Source organism: Cherax quadricarinatus, chromosome 67 (assembly GCF_038502225.1).
Source record: "Cherax quadricarinatus isolate ZL_2023a chromosome 67, ASM3850222v1, whole genome shotgun sequence".
Classification (NCBI taxonomy): Eukaryota; Metazoa; Arthropoda; class Malacostraca; order Decapoda; family Parastacidae; genus Cherax; species Cherax quadricarinatus.
Genome location: NC_091358.1, coordinates 3,998,474 through 4,025,845, shown reverse-complemented (window position 1 = coordinate 4,025,845; position 27,372 = coordinate 3,998,474). Strand labels below are relative to the sequence as shown.

The window sequence follows — 27,372 nt, the reverse complement described above, 5'->3', positions numbered from 1 at the left end:
CTAGTAGTAGTGGTGGTGGTGATTGCTAGTTGCGGTGATGGTTGCTAGTAGCAGTGGTGGTTGCTACTAGTAGTGGTGGTTGCTAGTAGTGGTGGCGTGCATCCCAGGGTGACCATCACGGGGTCAAGAGAGCAGTGTGGGAGACACTTCTTCCTCCCACTCTCTCACTCACTCAGGATACTCACTCGTCTCACCACCATCAAAAAAAAAAAAAAACACTTGTTTTACCGGACCAGCATCCGAGATATATATATATATATATATATATATATATATATATATATATATATATATATATATATATATATATATATATATACTTCGCTGTATGTGGTTGCTGTTCAGGTGGTACCTGTTCAGGTGGTACCTGTCCAGGTGGTACCTGTCCAGGTGGTACCTTTCCAGGTGGTACCTGTCCAGGTAGTACCTGTCCAGGTGGTACCTGTCCAGGTGGTACCTGTCCAGGTGGTACCTGTCCAGGTAGTACTTGTCCAGGTGGTACCTGTCCAGGTAGTACCTGTCCAGGTGGTACCTGTCCAGGTAGTACTTGTCCAGGTGGTACCTGTCCAGGTAGTACCTGTCCAGGTGGTACCTGTCCAGGTGGTACCTGTCCAGGTAGTACCTGTCCAGGTGGTACCTTTCCAGGTGGTACCTGTCCAGGTAGTACCTGTCCAGGTGGTACCTGTCCAGGTGGTACCTGTCCAGGTGGTACCTGTCCAGGTAGTACTTGTCCAGGTGGTACCTGTCCAGGTAGTACCTGTCCAGGTGGTACCTGTCCAGGTAGTACTTGTCCAGGTGGTACCTGTCCAGGTAGTACCTGTCCAGGTGGTACCTGTCCAGGTGGTACCTGTCCAGGTAGTACCTGTCCAGGTGGTACCTGTCCAGGTAGTACATGTCCAGGTGGTACCTGTCCAGGTGGTACCTGTCCAGGTAGTACCTGTCCAGGTGGTACCTGTCCAGGTAGTACCTGTCCAGGTGGTACCTGTCCAGGTGGTACCTGTCCAGGTGGTACCTGCCCAAATGGTACATGGCGCAGTTCTCGCCTGAGTGTTCTTCATAACTTGTTCATTTAAGCAGTGTAGAACTGGTGCAGTTCCCCTTCGTGTTCTTTACGACATGTTCACACGAAGTTATTCTGTTCTCTGGAGTGTTTTGTTGTGTAGTTTATTGTTCTTTCTTATTGTGTTCTGCAGTTCGTATCTCACGCGACCTCTGTTTTGTTCATCCTTTGTTTCTCTATTTTTCTGTCTGTCTGTCTGTCTCTCTCTCTCTCTCTCTCTCTCTCTCTCTCTCTCTCTCTCTCTCTCTCTCTCTCTCTCTCTCTCTCTCTCTCTCTCTCTCCCTCCTTATGTATGTGTCTCGTACATGTATGTATATATATATTATATATATATATATATATATATATATATATATATATATATATATATATATATATATATATATATATATCAGTATGGGCGACCAGAGAGTAACCAGTCTTGTCCACCGGTGGTTTCAATTCTACCTGCCTCCCCATTCGCTGGTTCAGGAGAGATTTAGTGAAAAGGGGAGAGGGGAGGGGTCTGGAAGAATCTCTATCCTGAGGGAATGTGTGTGTGTGTGTGTGTGTGTGTGTGTGTGTGTGTGTGTGTGTGTGTGTGTGTGTGTGTGTGGTGGACCACCGCGGACCGCTGGACCGCCCGACCGCGGACCTCGGGGTCAGTGTTGCAATTGAAAGTGTAGAGAGAGGGTGGTGAGGCTAGAAGGTTGGGCCAGGAACGAGAAAGGATAGTCAGAAGGCTGGTGTGGATGGTTGTGATGGCTGCCATCCACATGGCTGCCATCTACAGGGCTGCCATCTACAGTTCTGCCATCCACATGGCTGCCATCCACATGGCTGCCATCCATATAGGGAAGCTGCCATCCTCCAGTGGTAAGTGTCACTGTTACGTTATCGCGTGTAGTTACTATTGTTGGTACAGTGACTTGTGTTACTCTTGATTACTGAAGTGTGGGAGGAAATGTGGGAGAGGAGTGTGGGAGGAAATGTGGGAGAGGAGCGTGCGAGGGAGTGTGGGAGGAGAGTGTGGGAGGAAGTGTGCATATTTTATCACAATTGAACACCAGCAGTGTGTTGCTACACTATTCTATATGATAGTTACATTGTGGGAACACCAGCAGTGTGTTGCTACACTATTCTATATGATAGTTACATTGTGGGAACACCAGCAGTGTGTTGCTACACTATTCTATATGATAGTTACATTGTGGGAACACCAGCAGTGTGTTGCTACACTATTCTATATGATAGTTACACAGTGGGAACACCAGCAGTGTGTTGCTACACTATTCTATATGATAGTTACACAGTGGGAACACCAGCAGTGTTGCTACACTATTCTATATGGTAGTTACACAGTGGGAACACCAGCAGTGTGCTGCTACACTATTCTATATGATAGTTACACAGTGGGAACACCAGCAGTGTTGCTACACTATTCTATATGATAGTTACACAGTGGGAACACCAGCAGTGTTGCTACACTATTCTATATGATAGTTACACAGTGGGAACACCAGCAGTGTTGCTACACTATTCTATATGGTAGTTACACAGTGGGAACACCAGCAGTGTGTTGCTACACTATTCTATATGATAGTTACACAGTGGGAACACCAGCAGTGTTGCTACACTATTCTATATGGTAGTTACACAGTGGGAACACCAGCAGTGTGTTGCTACACTATTCTATATGGTAGTTACACAGTGGGAACACCAGCAGTGTGTTGCTACACTATTCTATATGGTAGTTACACAGTGGGAACACCAGCAGTATTGCTACACTATTCTATATGGTAGTTACACAGTGGGAACACCAGCAGTGTGTTGCTACACTATTCTATATGATAGTTACATTGTGGGAACACCAGCAGTGTGTTGCTACACTATTCTATATGATAGTTACATTGTGGGAACACCAGCAGTGTGTTGCTACACTATTCTATATGGTAGTTACACAGTGGGAACACCAGCAGTGTTGCTACACTATTCTATATGGTAGTTACACAGTGGGAACACCAGCAGTGTGTTGCTTCACTATTCTATATGATAGTTACATTGTGGGAACACCAGCAGTGTGTTGCTACACTATTCTGTATGATAGTTACACAGTGGGAACACCAGCAGTGTGTTGCTACACTATTCTATATGATAGTTACATTGTGGGAACACCAGCAGTGTGTTGCTACACTATTCTATATGATAGTTACATTGTGGGAACACCAGCAGTGTGTTGCTACACTATTCTATATGGTAGTTACATTGTGGGAACACCAGCAGTGTGTTGCTACACTATTCTATATGGTAGTTACACAGTGGGAACACCAGCAGTGTGTTGCTTCACTATTCTATATGATAGTTACATTGTGGGAACACCAGCAGTGTGTTGCTACACTATTCTGTATGATAGTTACACAGTGGGAACATCAGCAGTGTGTTGCTACACTATTCTATATGATAGTTACATTGTGGGAACACCAGCAGTGTGTTGCTACACTATTCTGTATGATAGTTACACAGTGGGAACATCAGCAGTGTGTTGCTACACTATTCTATATGATAGTTACATTGTGGGAACACCAGCAGTGTGTTGCTACACTATTCTATATGATAGTTACATTGTGGGAACACCAGCAGTGTGTTGCTACACTATTCTATATGATAGTTACATTGTGGGAACACCAGCAGTGTGTTGCTACACTATTCTATATGATAGTTACATTGTGGGAACACCAGCAGTGTGTTGCTACACTATTCTATATGATAGTTACATTGTGGGAACACCAGCAGTGTGTTGCTACACTATTCTATATGATAGTTACATTGTGGGAACACCAGCAGTGTGTTGCTACACTATTCTATATGATAGTTACATTGTGGGAACACCAGCAGTGTGTTGCTACTCTATTCTATATGATAGTTACACAGTGGGAACACCAGCAGTGTGTTGCTACACTATTCTATATGATAGTTACACAGTGGGAACACCAGCAGTGTTGCTACACTATTCTATATGGTAGTTACACAGTGGGAACAAAAGCTAGCTTTTGTTTCTCTGTCATAGTCCATCACACGAGTTTTAGTTTAATATGTTTATTATGCACCCCATACCCATCCTGTGGGCGGTAGTCACCCCATACCCATCCTGTGGGCGGTAGTCACCCCATACCCATCCTGTGGGCGGTAGTCAAAAGATTACAGAGGTACATAATGGGTCCAGGGACTGGACTCCAAAGTTTTGATAGCTGAGCAAGTTACAAAGGTAATGAACTAGATCTGGTCATAATCATGACCAAGTTACAAAGGTAATGAGCTCCAGGTAGAGCTGGTCACACTCATGAATAATTGCAAAGGTAATGAATGATAAACACGTTATGACATGATTACAATCATAGACAAATTACAGAGTAATGAGCAGTTAACAAACATAGCAGGAATTCATCCATTGCCCCAACAACAGTTGTTGCTAGGTGCCTGTCTCTCCTCGGCAGACAGCCATTGCAAACAGCAGCAAGTTGCCCCGGGATCTGCTGCTTGCACGAGCACCATCGACCCTCCCCAAGAGGGTCCAAGAAGCCAGTGACTCCGTTAGCAGCCCGATGGAGAGCTGTCCTAGGGACATGTCAGCGTCCTGGTGGACGCCAAGTTGACTGAAGATCCCAGGCCCTCGTGTGCACGGATGTTGAAGCTTGAGGAACTGAGTACACACTGCCTGTGGCACACCTGGCAGCTGACTTCAGTAGTGTCAATCTGAGCTGGGAGACTTCATTAGTGTCAGTCTGAGCTGAGAGACTTGAGTAGTGTCAGCCTGAGCTGAGAGACTTGAGTAGTGTCAGTCTGAGCTGAGAGTCTTGAGTAGTGTCAGTCTGAGCTGAGAGACTTCAGTAGTGTCAGTCTGAGCTGGGAGACTTCATTAGTGTCAGTCTGAGCTGAGAGACTTCATTAGTGTCAGTCTGAGCTGAGAGACTTCAGTAGTGTCAGTCTGAGCTGGGAGACTTCAGTAGTGTCAGTCTGAGCTGAGAGACTTGAGTAGTGTCAGCCTGAGCTGAGAGACTTCATTAGTGTCAGTCTGAGCTGAGAGACTTCAGTAGTGTCAGTCTGAGCTGGGAGACTTCAGTAGTGTCAGTCTGAGCTGAGAGACTTCATTAGTGTCAGTCTGAGCTGAGAGACTTCAGTAGTGTCAGTCTGAGCTGGGAGACTTCAGTAGTGTCAGTCTGAGCTGAGAGACTTGAGTAGTGTCAGCCTGAGCTGAGAGACTTCATTAGTGTCAGTCTGAGCTGAGAGACTTCAGTAGTGTCAGTCTGAGCTGAGAGACTTCAGTAGTGTCAGTCTGAGCTGGGAGACGTCAGTAGGTGCAGCTACTATCTTCCAGCAGAGCTGCAGTTACTATCTTCCAGCAGAGCTGCAATTACTATCTTCCAGCAGAGCTGCAGTTACTATCTTCCAGCAGAGCTGCAGTTACTATCTTCCAGCAGAGCTGCAGTTACTATCTTCCAGCAGAGCTGCAATTACTATCTTCCAGCAGTTCTGCAGTTACTGTCCTTCCAGCAGAGCTGCAGTTACTATCTTCCAGCAGAGCTGCAGTTACTATCTTCCAGCAGAGCTGCAATTACTATCTTCCAGCAGTTCTGCAGTTACTGTCCTTCCAGCAGAGCTGCAGTTACTATCTTCCAGCAGAGCTGCAGTTACTATTACTTAGCAGTTACCATCTCTCAAGTGAGAGACTGTGGGTAGTGTGAGGGAATATCTCCCTGACGTGTGGGGAGACTGGTGGAGTGACTGGACCTGTGTGGAGTGTGAGGGAGTATCCCCCTGAGGTGTGGGGAGACTGGTGGGGTGACTGGACCTGTGGGGAGTGTGAGGGAGTATCACCCTGAGGTGTGGGGAGACTGGTGGGGTGACTGGATCTCTGGGGAGTGTGATGGAGTATCCCCCTGAGGTGTGGGGAGACTGGTGGAGTGACTGGACCTGTGGGGAGTGTGAGGGAGTATCACCCTGAGGTGTGGGGAGACTGGTGGAGTGACTGGACCTGTGGGGAGTGTGAGGGAGTATCACCCTGAGGTGTGGGGAGACTGGTGGAGTGACTGGACCTGTGGGGAGTGTGAGGGAGTATCACCCTGAGGTGTGGGAAGACTGGTGGAGTGACTGGACCTGTGGGGAGTGTGAGGGAGTATCACCCTGAGGTGTGGGGACACTGGTGGGGTGACTGGACCTGTGGGGAGTGTGAGGGAGTATCACCCTGAGGTGTGTGGAGACTGGTGGAGTGACTGGACCTGTGGGGAGTGTGAGGGAGTATCACCCTGAGGTGTGGGGACACTGGTGGGGTGACTGGACCTGTGGGGAGTGTGAGGGAGTATCACCCTGAGGTGTGGGGAGACTGGACTATGGAAAGACTATAATCTACCAAATTAGGTGACTTCAGTCTATTGTTGACTTGTAAGCTTTGACATCATCTGGGAACATGATTCTAAATTTGGTGACATCCTTCGTTCTGACATCCTCTCTCACCATAACCTGTGTGTGTGAGAGAGAGAGAGAGAGAGAGAGAGAGAGAGAGAGAGAGAGAGAGAGAGAGAGAGAGAGAGTATGTGTGTGGGCGGCCTACCACCCAGCACCTGCCAACCCCACAAGCAAATGGGTGGTCCCTCGCCTCCCATAGTCAGGTGGGTGGGCCACCTCCACCATCCAATTTGATTTTCCACAGTAATATCTGCTTATATTATATTCTCATATATATATATATATATATATATATATATATATATATATATATATATATATATATATATATATATATATATATATATATATATATATATATATATAGCAGATGTTCCTGGCAGGTGTTCCTGAACGAGTATCCTTCATGTCACCTCATCCAGCTGGTAGCACTGACAGTCATATCCCTGTAGAATGAGTCGACCATCCTAGCATCCTACAAATGCTCTGGCTACCTAACTGCTGCGGCCTTCTGATCTAACAGAGGGAGGGTGGGTCGTCTGGGTTACCCGTTTCCCTGTTTCTTCTAGAAATAACATTGCATTAACCCTGTTAATACACTGTTAAAACAGCCTATTAACACTTTTACATGAGACTTTTCTCATATACTCACATTCTCACATCTGGAGGGTGAGAAATATGAGACTGTCTCATCCCTCTATTTTCTGAGAACGTTATTAAGAAATAATACACGGAGAGTACAAATTAAAGAATTTAAAGAGTACACACCATATTTCTCATTATTATTATTTAGTAATACTTAGTACAGTGACTACAGGGAGTAGCCAAGTACTCATATTTATGAGTGTAATAATAATAATAATAATAATAATAATAATAATAATAATAATAATAATAATAATAATAATAATAATCTCTATTTCTACAAGTACATGATGCAACTTATACAGACCATAGCTGACATCAGTGACAAACTACTATATAGAAAGCCGCTTGTTAGAGCATTTCGGGCAAATTAGGTCAATTTTGTCCCTGGATGCAACCCACACCAGTCGATTAACACCCGGATGCCTATTTTACTGATGTAAGGAAACGCGCCCAATGTTTTCTCCCTTGCCTGGAATCGAACCACGGACCCTCAGCGTGTGAAGTGACAGCTTTGCCTACCAGGCCATGTGCCACACCGTATCCTGTCAGATATCTGAGAAGATTGAACGCAATCTGCCTGTCTGCTTGCTAGTTTGCCTGCTAGTCTGCCTGCTAGTCTGCCTGCTAGTCTGCCTGCTAGTCTGCCTGCTAATCTGCCTACCAGTCCACAAATCCTCTCTCTCCTGCCCTTTCCATGACTAAAGAATCCTGCTTGCGCTTGTCTCATGGTAATCAGGTGATCACTCAGAGGAGAATCCAATCCCATAACTCAGTGTAAGTCAGGGGGTTAGTACTGCCAAAACTCTCAGTACTTGTACAGAGTGTACATACGCTGTACATAGTGTACATACGTTGTACAGAGTGAGCATACGATGTGCAAAGTGTACATACCTTGTACAGAGTGTACATACCTTGTACAGAGTATACATACCTTGTACAGAGTGTACATACCTTGTACAGAGTGTACATACGTTCGGTGCTAGGAATACGACATAACTTTGAAAGTCACACTGCGAGTGCATTATCTCCTCTTTTGTGTTTACAATCCGGATGCACTACCCGGTACTACCAGACTTCCGGGGGAAGTAGTACCTAAGTACTTGCTAAGTTCTTCCCCAGCGATAATATTACCTTCATAGTAGTTGTTACGTCTACAGTGACGCTTTCTACGTCTACAGTATCACTTGCTACATCTACAGTGACTATTCTCGACTATACACTCCGGAATTAACAACCCTTTCACCTACACAGTTAATCTCTGAGCAGTGATGACAGTCACTACAGTCACTGCTGACAGTCACTACAGTCACTGCTGACAGTCACTACAGTCACTGTTCATTAACTGTAAGCATCGCTGACAGTCACTATACTGTCTAGTAACTGTAACCCTCGCTGACAGTTACTATAATTGTCTTGTAGCTGTAAGCATCGCTGACAGTCACTATAGTCACTGTCTGGTAACTGTAAAGCTTAAACAAGTGTTTAAGCTTTACACTTGTAAGCTTTTGTTTACATCCACTCTTCATGATCTGCTAGAAACAGGAAGACCTATGAAGCTAGAAATAGGAAGACCTGTGAAGCTAGAAATAGGAAGACCTGTGAAGCTAGAAATAGGAAGACCTATGAAGCTAGAAATAGGAAGACCGGTGAAGCTAGAAATAGGAAGACCTGTGAAGCTAGAAATAGGAAGACCTATGAAGCTAGAAATAGGAAGACCGGTGAAGCTAGAAATAGGAAGACCTGTGAAGCTAGAAATAGGAAGACCTGTGAAGCTAGAAATAGGAAGACCTGTGAAGCTAGAAATAGGAAGACCTGTGAAGCTAGAAATAGGAAGACCTGTGAAGCTAGAAATAGGAAGACCTGTGAAGCTAGAAATAGGAAGACCTGTGAAGCTAGAAATAGGAAGACCTATGAAGCTAGAAATAGGAAGACCTGTGAAGCTAGAAACAGGAAGACTTGTGAAGCTAGAAATAGGAAGACCTATGAAGCTAGAAATAGGAAGACCTATGAAGCTAGAAATAGGAAGACCTATGAAGCTAGAAATAGGAAGACCTATGAAGCTAGAAATAGGAAGACCTATGAAGCTAGAAATAGGAAGACCTGTGAAGCTAGAAATAGGAAGACCTATGAAGCTAGAAATAGGAAGACCTATGAAGCTAGAAATAGGAAGACCTGTGAAGCTAGAAATAGGAAGACCGGTGAAGCTAGAAATAGGAAGACCTATGAAGCTAGAAACAGGAAGACCTGTGAAGCTAGAAATAGGAAGACCTGTGAAGCTAGAAATAGGAAGACCTATGAAGCTAGAAATAGGAAGACCTGTGAAGCTAGAAATAGGAAGACCTGTGAAGCTAGAAATAGGAAGACCTATGAAGCTAGAAATAGGAAGACCTGTGAAGCTAGAAATAGTAAGACCTGTGAAGCTAGAAACAGGAAGACCTGTGAAGCTAGAAATAGGAAGACCTATGAAGCTAGAAATAGGAAGACCTGTGAAGCTAGAAATAGGAAGACCTGTGAAGCTAGAAATAGGAAGACCTATGAAGCTAGAAATAGGAAGACCTGTGAAGCTAGAAATAGGAAGACCTGTGAAGCTAGAAATAGGAAGACCTGTGAAGCTAGAAATAGGAAGACCTGTGAAGCTAGAAATAGGAAGACCTGTGAAGCTAGAAATAGGAAGACCTGTGAAGCTAGAAATAGGAAGACCTATGAAGCTAGAAATAGGAAGACCTGTGAAGCTAGAAATAGGAAGAATTATGAAGCTAGAAATAGGAAGACCTGTGAAGCTAGAAATAGGAAGACCTGTGAAGCTAGAAATAGGAAGACCTGTGAAGCTAGAAATAGGAAGACCTGTGAAGCTAGAAATAGGAAGACCTATGAAGCTAGAAATAGGAAGACCTGTGAAGCTAGAAATAGGAAGACCGGTGAAGCTAGAAATAGGAAGACCTATGAAGCTAGAAACAGGAAGACCTGTGAAGCTAGAAATAGGAAGACCTGTGAAGCTAGAAATAGGAAGACCTATGAAGCTAGAAATAGGAAGACCTGTGAAGCTAGAAATAGGAAGACCTGTGAAGCTAGAAATAGGAAGACCTATGAAGCTAGAAATAGGAAGACCTGTGAAGCTAGAAATAGGAAGACCTGTGAAGCTAGAAACAGGAAGACCTGTGAAGCTAGAAATAGGAAGACCTGTGAAGCTAGAAATAGGAAGACCTATGAAGCTAGAAATAGGAAGACCTGTGAAGCTAGAAATAGGAAGACCTGTGAAGCTAGAAATAGGAAGACCTATGAAGCTAGAAATAGGAAGACCTGTGAAGCTAGAAATAGGAAGACCTGTGAAGCTAGAAATAGGAAGACCTGTGAAGCTAGAAATAGGAAGACCTGTGAAGCTAGAAATAGGAAGACCTGTGAAGCTAGAAATAGGAAGACCTGTGAAGCTAGAAATAGGAAGACCTGTGAAGCTAGAAATAGGAAGACCTGTGAAGCTAGAAATAGGAAGACCTATGAAGCTAGAAATAGGAAGACCTGTGAAGCTAGAAATAGGAAGACCTGTGAAGCTAGAAATAGGAAGACCTGTGAAGCTAGAAATAGGAAGACCTATGAAGCTAGAAATAGGAAGACCTGTGAAGCTAGAAATAGGAAGACCTATGAAGCTAGAAATAGGAAGACCTGTGAAGCTAGAAATAGGAAGACCTGTGTAGCTAGAAATAGTAAGACCTGTGAAGCTAGAAATAGGAAGACCTGTGAAGCTAGAAATAGGAAGACCGATGAAGCTAGAAATAGGAAGATCTGTGAAGCTAGAAATAGGAAGACCTATGAAGCTAGAAATAGGAAGACCTGTGAAGCTAGAAATAGGAAGACCTGTGAAGCTAGAAATAGGAAGACCTGTGAAGCTAGAAATAGGAAGACCTATGAAGCTAGAAATAGGAAGACCTATGAAGCTAGAAATAGGAAGACCTGTGAAGCTAGAAATAGGAAGACCTATGAAGCTAGAAATAGGAAGACCTGTGAAGCTAGAAATAGGAAGACCTATGAAGCTAGAAATAGGAAGACCTGTGAAGCTAGAAATAGGAAGACCTATGAAGCTAGAAATAGGAAGACCTATGAAGCTAGAAATAGGAAGACCTGTGAAGCTAGAAATAGAAAGACCTGTGAAGCTAGAAATAGGAAGACCTGTGAAGCTAGAAATAGAAAGACCTGTGAAGCTAGAAATAGGAAGACCTGTGAAGCTAGAAATAGGAAGACCTGTGAAGCTAGAAATAGGAAGACCTGTTTCACATATCTTCCTAGTACACATGTTAACCCCATTTAACAGTCATTCCACAGTCGAAATTGTCCATTGCATTTCGCAAAAATCTGTGTGAACACCATCTGGCGGTACGTGAGTGTACCAAAGTTTACATAACGAGAGGGTAGATGGCAGCAACGTAGGTATATGTGTGTGTGTGTGTGTAGCAATTTGGGTGACTGTTATACTCCCTGCTGATCACTGTTATGCAGTGAAGTGGCTCGTGTCACTGCGACTGCTAGCCACCCACAGGCATCCACTGGCACCCACTACCTGGTAGCCTTGACATTGCAAAGAGAACTGATGTGTGTTTATAGTGCAACTGACTCAACGTGTTCATTGAAAAGTTGTTGCAGGGGTCGTCAAACTAGACCACTGTTGTTTCAGTGGTTCCTGGAGCTGTGTGATCAACCAGACTGTTGCTGTCCACTCGTAGGAGGTATAACATGCCTGCCTATAACACTTTAAACATTATATTGTTTGCATTTTGTTGTATACTGTACACAGGTTATTGGAAGTGAAGGAAATCGCTTTTGTTTACATAGTTCTTGGCTCCTGTAACAGTAGTGGTGGTGGTAGTAGTAGTAGTAGTAGCGTGTTAGTAGTCGTGGTAATGGTGGTGACTGTAGCAGTGGTTTAGTGAGGGTGGGCGGGAGAGATGGTTATGGGACAGCCTTAGTCAACCAGCAGTTGTCCCATAACCAGTAATGGGAATGGTACCCACCATATGTTATGTTGGGGAGGGGGGAGAGGTAGGGAGGGGAAAGTACAGTGGCTGTACTCTGAAGGATGGGTGAGGATGTTACACTCCTGGAGGTGGGAAGTACAGTGCCTGAACTCTGAAGGATGGGTGAGGATGTTACACTCCTGGAGGTGGGAAGTACAGTGCCTGCACTCTGAAGGATGGGTGAGGATGTTACACTCCTGGAGGTGGGAAGTACAGTGCCTGCACTCTGAAGGATGGGTGAGGATGTTACACTCCTGGAGGTGGGAAGTACAGTGCCTGCACTCTGAAGGATGAGTGAGGATGTTACACTCCTGTAACAAACTTTATAAATAAATTTATCAAATACGTATAATCCTAAACCAATATTCAAACCCAAAACTATTTTTTCTGAAGTTTAGTTTAGGATTATACAAACTAGATTCATTTATAATGTGTAACTGTATTTGTGTACCTGTACCTAAAGTTACTAGGCAGGGAGTGAAGGAAGAAGCCAGGGAGGTAGAATGGAGGGTGAGGGAGAGATTTGAGAGAAGGTAAGGGGGGTGAGGGAGGGAGAAGGATTTTACCTGCGGTTTTAAACTCGCTGTTAGCGTCAGCTGTTCCTGGGACGAACAGGTTAGAGACGCTGGGTTTAAGTTGGTGGCTGGCCCGCTGTGTAATTGGTTTAATTATGATGCTGTTGATACTGGGTTTATCTCGAGTGTCGGGGCGTGTGAGGCTTGCACAGCAACAGCAGCAACGACAGCAACAGCAGTGACAACAGTGGTATTAACATTGGTTTACAAAGACAGGTAAACCATAGCACACATATATTACAAAACGTTTCGGTCCTGGCACCTTGATCACTTATAATCAAGGTCCCACGACCGAAAAGTTTTCTAATAAATATGTCTGTTTTAACACTAAGACGTATTTATAAAACAGCAACAGCAGTAGAGATAGCAACAGTTCCTGTTGTAGTAAGAAACTGCAGCATCAACAGCAGAATCGACAATAGCGACAGCAGTGACAAAAACAGCATCAGTAACAGCAGCAGAACAGCAGTAGTAGCGACAACAGTAGCGGCAGTAGCAACAGCTTCAACAGTCAACGCGGAAGCCGTTGCCTAATTACAACCACCAGGAACACTGGGGTGAGAAACAGTTGCAACAACAGAGATAACATTTTGTTGGGATTTTTAACCACGGAGGGTTAGCTACCTAGGATAACTCGGTGCGTCAGCGAGGACTGTCTTATTTTGATTGGGGTCCTCAGTCTTGTCCCCCCAGGATGCGACCCACACCAGTCGACTTAAACCCAGGTACCTACTTGCTTACTAGACTAACGAGACACCAGGTGTAGGGAAACACGCCCAATGTTTCCACCCTTGCCGGAGATCGAACCACGGACACTGTGTGGGGGCGACAGCGTTACCTACCAGGCCACGAGGTACAAGGACAATATCGCTATCCTAGATAATTTAATGTATCCACGAAGTTTTTTTACGCAATTAAAATGCGGCTAGCCGGGGGTCGAACCCGTGTTTTATCCCACCTCGTGGGAAGCAAGTCAAATAGCGCGGGTTCGATCCCCGGCTAGCCGCAGTTTATGTACAAGAAATGTTGCGTATCAGCTTGGGGGAACATTCCCGAGCTGATCTACCTGGACTTCTTACTCATTTCTGCAACATTGAAAGCTCCTGATATGTTGATTGCAACATGAAAGGCCTAGAGCTATCACTCGACTCCCCCCGTAGTTCTGTATTCTCGTATCGCTTCTTCACGATTGCACGTGTTACTATGTATGATTGTACTTAGGTCGACCCGTACCTAAGTAAACGTACTTAGGGTAATGGTTATGACCGTAGCTTTCTAGGGATGCGAGCCAGCGGAAGGCCTCGGTCAGATGACCAAAAGCTCCATCTAAGACCCGCATCAGTAAGCCTTACCTAACCTAACCTAGTGCCAATGGGTCATTGATTTGGGCTGGGAGCCCAAGCTAGAGACAGGGCTGAGTAGGAGGACGTCGACTGACCACTCTGGAGTACACCAGGTGGTGGTGTTGCAGCAATATCGAGTGTTCCGGGGTGCTGCCCACCCCTTGTACGCCTCAGTGCCCACGGCACGTGTCTCTTGACACAAGGGGTGGTACAACCTTCACTAGGGGTGGTACAACCTTCACTAGGGGTGGTACAACCTTCACTGGGGGTGGTACAACCTTCACTAGGGGTGGTACAACCTTCACTAGGGGTGGTACAACCTTCACTAGGGGTGGTACAACCTTCACTAGGGGTGGTACAACCTTCACTAGGGGTGGTTCAACCTTCACTAGGGGTGGTACAACCTTCACAAAGAGTGGTACAACCTTCACTAGGGGACAACATTTCGGCTCTATTGCAGTTTTATCAAGCCATGATAACGCTCGGCTCAGATCGAAACTCTGCCTCAAACTTCCTCTACAACCTGTCTTTATACTTCCCCATAACGCGACAGTTCATGCGTCATGATGCAGCTACGATGGTGGTTTGAAGTTGTTCGTGTACTGACACGAACGCAAGATACATGCGTGCGGATACTAACGTTCCAAAACCTTTCCTAAGTACAACTCTACCAGACGCACGAGCCTTTTTTATGGTCCGCTGCACCTTTTTAAGCATTTACGTAGCCTTTGAAATAGGTATAAAGGTGGAATAGGAGAGATTTAATGTGAAGGAATGGTTATCTTGCATTGTATAAGAGTTTAGATGGTGTGATTGGAGGAGGAGGGTGATGGAGGGAGATGGAGGGAGGAGTGGAGGGGTGATGGAGGGCCTCCATGCTTCACTGGTCCTGACAAAACTCACAGAACCCCCAAAAAAATGTCGGAAAAAATGTTGCCCTGCTATCTTACCGTTCTTCCTGCTGTCTGTTTTGTCTATGAGATTCTCTGTTATTTTGTTAGTCCTGTTGGTGTAGGGAGAGAGGAAGGGAGAACAGTGATGGTGTGAGTCAGTGTGACACGCGCCTCCACCAACACGCGCCTCCACCAACACTCACATCCTGAGGTGCACATCAGGCAAATACCTGCTGCAGCAAATGCGTGTTTGGCAGATCTTAAGAATAGCGTTTCAACAACTAAGGAATCATTCATGATACTGTACATAGTGAACATCAGGCCCATATTGGAGTATGCAGCACCAGTTTGGAACCCACAACTGGTCTAACACGTCATGAAATTAAAGCGCAAAGGTTTGCAATAAGACTAGTCCCGGAGCTGAGGAATGTCCTACCAGGAGTAGTTAAGGGATATCAATCTGACGACACTAAGGACAGGTGGGATAGGGGAGGACATACAAAATAATGAGAGGAATTGACAAGGTGGACAGACAGGATGTTCCAGAGATGGGACACAGCATCAAGGAAGTTGAAAGCTGAAGACTCGGATGAATCACAGGGATGTTAGGAAGTATTTCTTCAGTCACAGAGTTGTCAGGAAGTTGAATAGTCTGGGAAGTGATGTAGTGGAGGCAAGATCCATACGTAGCTTTAAAAAGAGGTACGATGAAGCTCGTGGAGCAGGGAGAGAGAGAACCTATTGGCGACCAGTGAAGTGGCGGTGCCAGGAGCGGTGACTCAACCCCTGCAACCACATATAGATGAGCACACACACATCCATCAGTCTAGACTAAAACCCAGAAAATGGGGTGAAAATTTAACTTTTTCTTTACTCTTGTCGTTTTCCTGCCTTCAAGCCAATGCCCTCCCTCTTTCCCCTCCCTCCTTCAACCATGACCTTAATTCTATCAATATTTACGACAGCATCTCTGGGATCATCAACGCCCTGAGATCACCAGAATTCGGGGCATAAGCCAGCCAAGCCACACCCGCCTTATGGACGGTAGGCCCGTGTTGCACCTGCTGATTCTGAGCCTTATTGGGAGAGGGGGGAGGATAGTCTTGCAACGTGTGCAACACAGGCGTGGTCACCGGGAAGTTGCAATATCCGTGATTCCTCAAGATTTTGGGTGGGGGAGGGGTGGTAGGGGGAAGTCGTTGTAGGAGAGAGGATAGAGGGGAAGTGGTTAGGTACATGGAGAGGGGTGGGATAGAGAGAACAACAAGGTAACGGGTAATAGAAAGTAGGTACCCACATTGTCTTCCTGTGTAGGCAGGCAGGTAGGTATGTAGGAAAGTTGGTAGATAGGCTGGTAGATAGGTAGGCAAGCAGGTAGGTAGACAGTAACCACCCAGGATTGTACTAAGGTACCGTCACATAAGCCTGAAACACATCCGCCACACCACAACTTCCCTGATTAATTTTCTTAAATACCAATTTACCAACTCTCCTCTCTAATCAAGGAGGGCGCCTAGGTGCCAGCGAAGGGCTCTTGATTAACGGAATTGGATCTACAAGAACAAATATTACCATGAACAACAGCGACCATAACAAAACAACAGCCGTAATCCGAGTTAAAATCGCCGTAACGCCGGTAATAAAATCTGTAATAACAGGTGCTGGAACACCAACGCTGAGAGTGAAAGCTAACGAGACAGGAAGTAAAGGCACTTTAAACAGGAAGAAGGAACAGGAACAGCATTGCCAAGAACAACGTCAATAACAGTATTTAAGAAGACTGGGCAGATCAGTAGTGTTCTGCTTCAGTAGCAACAGCAGACTGATTACCCGACGTACATGAGAAGTACACTGCATAGGGACTCTAAGGCTATCTTATGGGACACCACCTCCGGACGATCCTACCACCACTTCTAATAGTATTAATTCTTCTATCACTCTTTCTACCAGTATTAATACTATTACTTGCTGCTAACTACTACTACTACTACTACTACTAATACTACCACCATTACTACCACCCTCCATCACCTCCATAAAGACTTATGCTTCGATTCTTAAGACTTTCACGACCCAGTACTACACTTTATACCTGTTAGCAGTAAACTGTTAACAGCAGAACACAGACTGCCTCGCCTGTCAAGAAATCAGGTGTCTGTTGCCTCGCCTGTCAAGAAGTCAGGTCTGTTGCCTCGTCTGCATACAGGCGGTGCAGACACAGGTGGAACCTGTGTAACCACTTTATGTAGAGAGTGGGTGGAAGAGGTGTCGTGGCACAGGTGTGACGTCGCTGACAGCCACGACACAGACGTGACATCGCTGACAGCCATGATAATCTTTATTTGTACATGTACAGGGTATACAGACGATAGCTGACATCACTGACATACTACTATACAGAAAGCCGCTTCTTGTGCTGAGTATTTTGGGCAACTTAGGCTAGTTTTGTCACCAGGATGCGACCCCACACCAGTCCACTAACACCCAGAGGGACAGCAGGTGTCTTAAGGAAACACGCTCCAATGTTTCCACCCATACCGGGGATCGAACCACGGATAATGTGCACTTGAAAAATCCTGGAGGGATTAGTACCAAACCTGCACGCGAAAATCACTCCCAACGAAAACAAAAGACTCGGCAGGAGATGCAACATCCCCCCGATGAGAAGCAGGTGTGCCACGAGTACGCTAAGAGACAACACAGTAAGTGTCGGGGGCCTAAGACTGTTCAGCTGCCTCCCAGCATACATAAGGGGGATTACCAATAGACCCCTGGGAGTCTTCAAGAAGGCGCTGAACAGGCACCTAAAGTCAGTACCTGATCAGCTGGGCTGTGGTTGCTACGTCGGTTTGCGTGTGACCAGCAGTAACAGCCTGGTTGATCAGACCCTGATCCACCACGAGGCCTGGTCTCAGACCGGGTCGCGGGGGCGTTGACCCCCGAAACCCTCTTCAAGTATCCGGACCTCGGAGTGTGAGCCGAGTGAGCTGTCAACCCAACTACGGGACACAACAGTGACGGCAGCCTCACCGATCACCGATGACAAAGTGATCACCGATGACAAAGGTCGGTACGTATGAACGACAGGACACAAACGCACGAGAACCAGCCCGTTCTTGACGGTAACGTTAATAGTCGTGACTCTGGAGAGGAGGGGTTACAGGAGGGGAGCCCCTTGTGGCTTAGCGCTTCTTTTTGATTATAATAATAATACAGGAGGGGGTAATAGCGTGTAAGATAAAGCAAACCACGGATATAATGTGTGACCTTTGGCGTGTATATATATATATATATATATATATATATATATATATATATATATATATATATATAATTAGTTTCCAGGTATCTGCAGTCGTAATGAATTATCTTAATTATGTTATATATCTATTATACAGCGCTTTGATTATACTCTTATTGCATGTTGAGTGTGTGTATGCATACACACACTCACACTCACGAGTGTGTGATGTATGAGGCAGCGAATTGGTTTATATTGTCTTGTTTCCCACACTATCTCTCCACCCCCCATCCTGACAACCCTGCCACCCCACCACCACCCCTTCCACCACCCCTTCCACCACCCCTTCAACCACCCCTTCCACCACCCAGCTAATCATATCCTGGCCAAAATACCACCGGGTACAACCCCCTCCAGACCTGCTGGGAATATCCAGGTGTTGTATACGTGGCACCCAGACACTGCTATGTGTCCATAATGTTTCTATACAAGAAATTAGAAGGTAGCTTCAGTTAATTGGACCAGAAATACTGACTCAGTTGCTGGCTAGATGCTATACAAATTTCAGCAATTGGAAGGTCAGGAAGGCAAGTAAGTAAGTAAGTTTATTCAGGTATACACAAATACAGTTACATAGAATTATCATACATAGCAGCATATGTGTAGAGAACCTGGGATAACCCAAAAAAGTCAGTGACTTATTTCCATTGGGGTCCTTTTATGGTTATGTTAAGCCTAGGATATATACACTGAGAGAAGCGTTTCTTCGTATATATCCTGTGAAGGACACTTAAAAGTGTTTCTTTCGGTGTATATACACTGAGAGTATATCTAAATACTTAAAATAGGTATTTAAGTATTCTTGACTGGTGGTGAACAGGTGACATGCAGCCTTAATGACCCTCGTGTAGGTTTTCAAACCATGTGTCGTATTGAAGAATGCGTCGCATTGAGTGCGTCGCATTATAAATGTGTTGCTAGACGTGTCGTGGTCGTTGTTTTAACGACTGAACCAAAGTGTTCAGGGAACATCGGGGAAACTGACGTTGATAATCGCTAAAAAGGAAAAAAAAAACCTAGATACCTATTTACCGGTGGGGGAAGGTTAGTAGGTGCCAGGTAACCTACCCGACACAGCCGGGGACTCGAACCCGTGCTCTCTGGGTTGTCAGCCTTTCTGCATAAATGGTGGGGATATTTTCCGTTTTGTCCAGATTTGATTTAGCTGAAAAGAATACCACCTTTGTCTACCTCTCTCCCCACTAATACTGCTCTCCATCTATCTTCACTTTCTCTCTCCCCCCCTCTTTCTCCCTCCCCCTACCTCTGTCTTCTTCCCCTCCTTTCTCTCCCCATTCTCCCCCAGCATCCTGTCACTCCCTCACATCACTTACTCCCGTCATGGGATAAACCCCTTCCTTTTCCGGTCCTCGTCTATTACAGTCTGTTACGGTGACTGTGTACACAGTTACTTGACGTCTATGTGACTGGAGACGTCAGTGTAAACTCAGTGTGTGACTGGCAGCGTAAGTACGTCAGAAACGCTTGCGTAGATGCTTTGGTGGTGCGGGTGTTCACTGGGTTATTGATCTCTAGATGGAGTTTTACTCTGATAGGGGATTAGTAGGGGGTATTGTAGGGGTGACGTAGGGGAGGATATAGGGGGGTGAAGGTGGCGTGTATGGTTGTGTGGCTGTTCCTGTTTGTGTGGCTCTCAGATCAACCAGGCTGTTTCTGTTACACTTGCTGTATCCTAAGTATAGTGTACGTCGTTGCGTCTCCCCTCTGCGCACCCATGCGCAATGCGAAGGGTGTCACGGGGCGCGCATGTCCGTTACGGATGTTCATAGTTCTTCCTGGGTGGGTGGGGTGGGCGGGGTGGGGTGGGTGTGAGAACAGTCTGGAGATGGGGGTTAATATCTCATTGTCTAGCTTGGTGGGGTGACGACCTCCCCCACAACCCCTGCCTCTCCTCCCACAACCCCTGCCTCTCCCCCCACAACCCCTGCCTCTCCCCCCACAACCCCTGCCTCTCCCCCCACAACCCCTGCCTCTCCCCCCACAACCCCTGCCTCTCCCCCCACAACCCCTGCCTCTCCCCCCACAACCCCTGCCTCTCCCCCCACATCTCCTACCTCTCCCCCCCACATCTCCTACCTCTCCCCCCCACATCTCCTGCCTCTCCCCCCACATCTCCTGCCTCTCCCCCCACATCTCCTGCCTCTCCCCCCACATCTCCTGCCTCTCCCCCACATCTCCTGCCTCTCCCCCCACATCTCCTGCCTCTATCCCCACAACTCCTGCCTCTCCCCCACAACACCTGCCTCTAGCCCCAAAACTCCTGCCTCTATCCCCCACAAGTCCTGTCTCTCCCCCACAACACCTGTCTCTCCCCCACAACACCTGCCTCTCCCCCACAACACCTGCCTCTCCCCCAAAACACCTGCCTCTACCCCACAACACCTGCCTCTACCCCACAACACCTGCCTCTCCCCCACAACTCCTGCCTCGCCCCCACAACACCTGCCTCTCCCCCACAACACCTGCCTCTACCCCACAACACCTGCCTCTACCCCACAACACCTGCCTCTCCCCCACAACACCTGCCTCTCCCCCACCACACCTGCCTCTCCCCCACAACACCTGCCTCTCCCCCACAACACCTGCCTCTCCCCCACAACACCTGCCTCTCCCCCACAACACCTGCCTCTCCATCTCTTATATAAAGTATACATGGGGTTTATATTCATCAAATATAAAGAAAAATAACTGTGTGCAGAGTTATTAGTTTTTAAAGGCGCTTGTCGATAGACACGTGTATGCGTGTGTACTCGCCTAGTTGTGGTTCCAGGGGTCGAGTCACAGCTCCTCTGTGTGTGTGTGGGGGGGGGGGTTATGGAAGACTGACTGACATTATACTACAGAATCATTCCACTACGAAAGTCGTACATATACTCCAGTAGTTTAACCCAGTGGCCCACTGGAGTGAGCATCATTTGCCACTTCTCCTGCATCGTATAACTGGTTTTAAGGCAGTGGAGATAGTGGTGGTTGCTGCAGTTGTTGCTGTTGTTAGTTCCTGCTGTTAGATGTTGCTGCTGTTGTTAGTTCCTGCTGTTAGATGTTGCTGCTGCAACTGCTGTTGTTGCTGTTAGTTCCTGCTGTTAGATGTTGCTGCTGCAACTGCTGTTGTTGCTGTTAGTTCCTGCTGTTAGATGCTGCTGCAACTGCTGTTGTTGCTGTTAGTTCCTGCTGTTAGATGTTGCTGCTGCAACTGCTGTTGTTGCTGTTGTTAGTTCCTGCTGTTAGATGTTGCTGCTGCAACTGCTGTTGTTGCTGTTAGTTCCTGCTGTTAGATGTTGCTGCTGCAACTGCTGTTGTTGCTGTTGTTAGTTCCTGCTGTTAGATGTTGCTGCTGCAACTGCTGTTGTTGCTGTTGTTCCTGCTGTTAGATGTTGCTGCTGCAACTAGGTGTTGTTGCTGCTGCAACTAGGTGTTGTTGCTGCTGCAACTAGGTGTTGCTGCTGCTGCTGCAACTAGGTGTTGCTGCTGCAACTAGGTGTTGCTGCTGCAACTAGGTGTTGCTGCTGCAACTAGGTGTTGCTGCTGCAACTAGGTGTTGCTGCTGCAACTAGGTGTTGCTGCTGCAACTAGGTGTTGCTGCTGCAACTAGGTGTTGCTGCTGCAACTAGGTGTTGCTGCTGCAACTAGGTGTTGCTGCTGCAACTAGGTGTTGCTGCTGCAACTAGGTGTTGCTGCTGCAACTAGGTGTTGCTGCTGCAACTAGGTGTTGCTGCTCCTGCTGCAACTAGGTGTTGCTGCTCCTGCTGCAACTAGGTGCTGCTGCTGCAACTAGGTGCTGCTGCTGCAACTAGGTGCTGCTGCTGCAACTAGGTGCTGCTGCTGCAACTAGGTGCTGCTGCTGCAACTAGGTGCTGCTGCTGCAACTAGGTGCTGCTGCTGCAACTAGGTGCTGCTGCTGCAACTAGGTGCTGCTGCTGCTGCAACTAGGTGCTGCTGCTGCTGCAACTAGGTGCTGCTGCTGCTGCAACTAGGTGCTGCTGCTGCTGCAACTAGGTGCTGCTGCTGCTGCAACTAGGTGCTGCTGCTGCTGCAACTAGGTGCTGCTGCTGCTGCAACTAGGTGCTGCTGCTGCTGCAACTAGGTGCTGCTGCTGCTGCAACTAGGTGCTGCTGCTGCTGCAACTAGGTGCTGCTGCTGCTGCAACTAGGTGCTGCTGCTGCTGCAACTAGGTGCTGCTGCTGCTGCAACTAGGTGCTGCTGCTGCTGCAACTAGGTGCTGCTGCTGCTGCAACTAGGTGCTGCTGCTGCTGCAACTAGGTGCTGCTGCTGCTGCAACTAGGTGCTGCTGCTGCTGCAACTAGGTGCTGCTGCTGCTGCAACTAGGTGCTGCTGCTGCTGCAACTAGGTGCTGCTGCTGCTGCAACTAGGTGCTGCTGCTGCTGCAACTAGGTGCTGCTGCTGCTGCAACTAGGTGCTGCTGCTGCTGCAACTAGGTGCTGCTGCTGCTGCAACTAGGTGCTGCTGCTGCTGCAACTAGGTGCTGCTGCTGCTGCAACTAGGTGCTGCTGCTGCTGCAACTAGGTGCTGCTGCTGCTGCAACTAGGTGCTGCTGCTGCTGCAACTAGGTGCTGCTGCTGCTGCAACTAGGTGCTGCTGCTGCTGCAACTAGGTGCTGCTGCTGCTGCAACTAGGTGCTGCTGCTGCTGCAACTAGGTGCTGCTGCTGCTGCAACTAGGTGCTGCTGCTGCTGCAACTAGGTGCTGCTGCTGCTGCAACTAGGTGCTGCTGCTGCTGCAACTAGGTGCTGCTGCTGCTGCAACTAGGTGCTGCTGCTGCTGCAACTAGGTGCTGCTGCTGCTGCAACTAGGTGCTGCTGCTGCTGCAACTAGGTGCTGCTGCTGCTGCAACTAGGTGCTGCTGCTGCTGCAACTAGGTGCTGCTGCTGCTGCAACTAGGTGCTGCTGCTGCTGCAACTAGGTGCTGCTGCTGCTGCAACTAGGTGCTGCTGCTGCTGCAACTAGGTGCTGCTGCTGCTGCAACTAGGTGCTGCTGCTGCTGCAACTAGGTGCTGCTGCTGCTGCAACTAGGTGCTGCTGCTGCTGCAACTAGGTGCTGCTGCTGCTGCAACTAGGTGCTGCTGCTGCTGCAACTAGGTGCTGCTGCTGCTGCAACTAGGTGCTGCTGCTGCTGCAACTAGGTGCTGCTGCTGCTGCAACTAGGTGCTGCTGCTGCTGCAACTAGGTGCTGCTGCTGCTGCAACTAGGTGCTGCTGCTGCTGCAACTAGGTGCTGCTGCTGCTGCAACTAGGTGCTGCTGCTGCTGCAACTAGGTGCTGCTGCTGCTGCAACTAGGTGCTGCTGCTGCTGCAACTAGGTGCTGCTGCTGCTGCAACTAGGTGCTGCTGCTGCTGCAACTAGGTGCTGCTGCTGCTGCAACTAGGTGCTGCTGCTGCTGCAACTAGGTGCTGCTGCTGCTGCAACTAGGTGCTGCTGCTGCTGCAACTAGGTGCTGCTGCTGCAACTAGGTGCTGCTGCTGCAACTAGGTGCTGCTGCTGCAACTAGGTGCTGCTGCTGCAACTAGGTGTTGCAGCAGCAACTAGGTGTTGCTGCTGCAACTAGGTGTTGCTGCTGCAACTAGGTGTTGCTGCTGCAACTAGGTGTTGCTGCTGCTGCTGCAACCAGTAGGAAGTCACTGTACCTGTGTATTCATCCATTTTTCTGCTGGGCTCGAGTCACAGCTCCTGACCCCCTGTCCTCATCTCTTCAACAACTTTGAACAGCAGTACTAAAGTTTGAATTCTTTATCATACCTAAACTTGAGGCTGTGTATAGCTTGCTACCATTTCACTGAACCCATCCCGCTTCTCTACATTTCCCGAGCTTCAAAAAATACTTCCCAGCATCTCTCTGGCTCGTCTCTTCTCACTGTTTCTTCACGTCTCCTGATCTTCTTGACTCATCACCCTGATAAATGGTCTAAAATAGTGTATAGGAGGCTCCGCTTATACAGGCTGGAATATTGCTGTACATTAACATCTCCGTTCAAAGAAGATGAAATTGCAGCTCTAGAGAGTGTACAGAGAACCTTTACTGCACGTATAAGTTCTGTCACACACCTCGACCACTGGGAACGCTGGGAAGCATTTGACATGTATTCGCTGGAACGCAGGAGAGAGAGGTAACATAATCTACACTTGGAAAATCCTAGAAGGAATGGTCCCGAAGCTGCACACAGAAATCACTTCCTACGAAAGTAAAAGACTGGGCAGGCGGTGCAACATACCCCGAATGAAAAGTAGGGGCGCTGTTGGTACAATAAGAAAACACCATAAGTGTCCGGGGCCCAAGACTGTTCAACAGTCTCACACCAGCCATAAGGAGGGAGCTGGACAGATACTTAGTAGGTGCTGGATCAGCTGGGCTGTGGTTCGTACGTTGGACTACGTGCTGCCAGCAGTAACAGCCTGGTTGATCAGGCCCTGGTCTACCAGGAAGCCTGATTGTGGACCCGGGGCGCGGGGACGTTGATCCTCGGAATACCCTCCAGGTAGGCTGGGGTTATATATGTGATTGAGCAACTAAGGGACTGATTACAACTCTTCTCAGTATTGGACTGATGAAGCCACTGTGTGGCTTCATCAGTCCAATAATGACGTATGGGCAACACAGACGTATGGGCAACACAGACGTATGGGCAATACAGACGTATGGGCAATACAGACGTATGGGCAACACAGTGTTGCCCATACGTCTGTCTTCTGTAATTCATGTTAAGCGCTAGAACCATGTGGGGTCATCCAGTGCAAGACGTAGTGAAGGCTCGAGCCTCTGTCTGGTGAGAGCCAGACTCGCTTCTATGTGTCACTTTCACTGGCGGGTCAGTGAGTGAGTGAGTGAGTGTGTGGTCATTGTCTGCTGTCTGCCTGTACGTTACTCTCCGTATATTCATTTTAAATAGCAAATTTGGACACTTTAAAAGTGTGCTGCTACTGTATTTATGGTATCCCGTAGTTCGGTTGGTAGCGCACTCTGCTCAGTGTCCCGGGTTCGATTCCCGGTGCGGGTGGTAACATTAGGACGTGTTTCCTTAAGACACCTGCTGTCCATGTTCACCTAGCAGTAAAATAGGTACCTGGGTGTTAGTTGACTGGTGTGGGTCTCATCCTGGGAACAAAATTAATCTAATTTGCCCGAAATGGTTTGCATAATGATGGACTTTCTATATAGTAGTATGTCATTGATATTAGCTATGGTCTGTATAAGTTGTATCATGTACTTGTAGAAATAAATATGATACACATCGACTGAGAAGCCTGCTGTGTAGGCGAAACGTTTCAACCAATAGATACCCAGCTGTTGCACATGTCTTACTCTTCGACTTTGATGCGTCTGTTTTTGGATATATGTGTAGTTTGCTTCCACTCTGCCATTGGTAGCATTTTCCGGCATATAAAACGCGCCTTTTCCCCCACAGAAGAAGCCTAGGAAAATCAGCCTGCGTCTTATATGCTCAAGGTCATGATCAAGGGTAGACTTTGTTACGCTTTAGCAGTTGTTTACCAACGTTCCGTCACAACTGCTCGATAACACCGTCTTGTATGCTAGTGCGACTTATATGCCGGAAAATACGGTAATAACACTCCCCGTGTTTACCTCTCTGTAAAATAGATGGTTGCTGAGGTCGCTGCTCCCGCGACTCTGTCTCTGACCTGTGGTTAATTTGGTTGAAGTGTACAACCACGCCCTTCAAGTTTTTAAGTCTAGTTTTTCTAGTATTCATGGGAAGTTCTAGAGCGTAAAGGACAAACGGCACCTCTCTTCATTCTCAATACATTCACAGGAAAACTCTGTATTTACTGAGTAACTAGCAACGTAAACAGGTTGACTGTTGATAAACGGAGACACTTTTGTAACATTTGGGTACCTTTATCCTGGAAACGGTTTCTCCAGCCAGTGGCAGACAGAAAGGTGCGCTGGAAAACCACTGGCTGGCGATACTTTTCCAGAAAAAATATACCTAGTTGTTGCAGGAGTGTCTTAATTTATCAGCCTGTCAATTTTCTTAACCATTGACTACTGTAGTAGCCAGGCTTAGGCTACTACTACTGTAGTAGCCAGGCTTGGGCTGCTACTACTGTAGTAGCCAGGCTTGGGCTGCTACTACTGTAGTAGCCAGGCTTGGGCTGCTACTACTGTAAGAGCCAGGCTTAGGCTACTACTACTGTAGTAGCCAGGCTTGGGCTGCTGCTGCTACTACTGTAGTAGCCAGGCTTGGGCTGCTGCTGCTACTACTGTAGTAGCCAGGCTTGGGCTGCTGCTGCTACTACTGTAGTAGCCAGGCTTGGGCTGCTGCTGCTACTACTGTAGTAGCCAGGCTTGGGCTGCTGCTGCTGCTACTACTGTAGTAGCCAGGCTTGGGCTGCTGCTGCTGCTACTACTGTAGTAGCCAGGCTTGGGCTGCTGCTGCTGCTACTACTGTAGTAGCCAGGCTTGGGCTGCTGCTGCTGCTACTACTGTAGTAGCCAGGCTTGGGCTGCTGCTGCTGCTACTACTGTAGTAGCCAGGCTTGGGCTGCTGCTGCTGCTACTACTGTAGTAGCCAGGCTTGGGCTGCTGCTGCTGCTACTACTGTAGTAGCCAGGCTTGGGCTGCTGCTGCTGCTACTACTGTAGTAGCCAGGCTTGGGCTGCTGCTGCTGCTACTACTGTAGTAGCCAGGCTTGGGCTGCTGCTGCTGCTACTACTGTAGTAGCCAGGCTTGGGCGGCTGCTGCTGCTGCTACTACTGTAGTAGCCAGGCTTGGGCGGCTGCTGCTGCTACTACTGTAGTAGCCAGGCTTGGGCGGCTGCTGCTGCTACTACTGTAGTAGCCAGGCTTGGGCGGCTGCTGCTGCTACTACTGTAGTAGCCAGGCTTGGGCGGCTGCTGCTGCTACTACTGTAGTAGCCAGGCTTGGGCGGCTGCTGCTGCTACTACTGTAGTAGCCAGGCTTGGGCTGCTGCTGCTGCTACTACTGTAGTAGCCAGGCTTGGGCTGCTGCTGCTGCTACTACTGTAGTAGCCAGGCTTGGGCTGCTGCTGCTGCTACTACTGTAGTAGCCAGGCTTGGGCTGCTGCTGCTGCTACTACTGTAGTAGCCAGGCT

At 47.5% G+C, this 27,372-nt stretch overlaps 1 protein-coding gene across 3 annotated transcripts in view; it reads left to right on the top strand.

Annotated features, from left to right (window-relative positions):
- LOC128699631 (ras association domain-containing protein 10-like) overlaps nucleotides 1-27,372 on the top strand; it is a 454,877-nt gene that overhangs the window by 403,333 nt on the left and 24,172 nt on the right. The window contains exon 1 of one of the 3 annotated variants that reach the window (XM_053792361.2): nucleotides 1,739-1,915. The exons of 1 other annotated variant lie outside the window; for it this stretch is intronic. The gene's annotated coding sequence lies outside the window, so the exon portion shown is untranslated. Of the gene's footprint in view, nucleotides 1-1,738; nucleotides 1,916-11,611; nucleotides 11,869-27,372 lie in introns of those variants that run through there. One more of the 3 variants, XM_053792360.2, reaches the window with a different exon arrangement.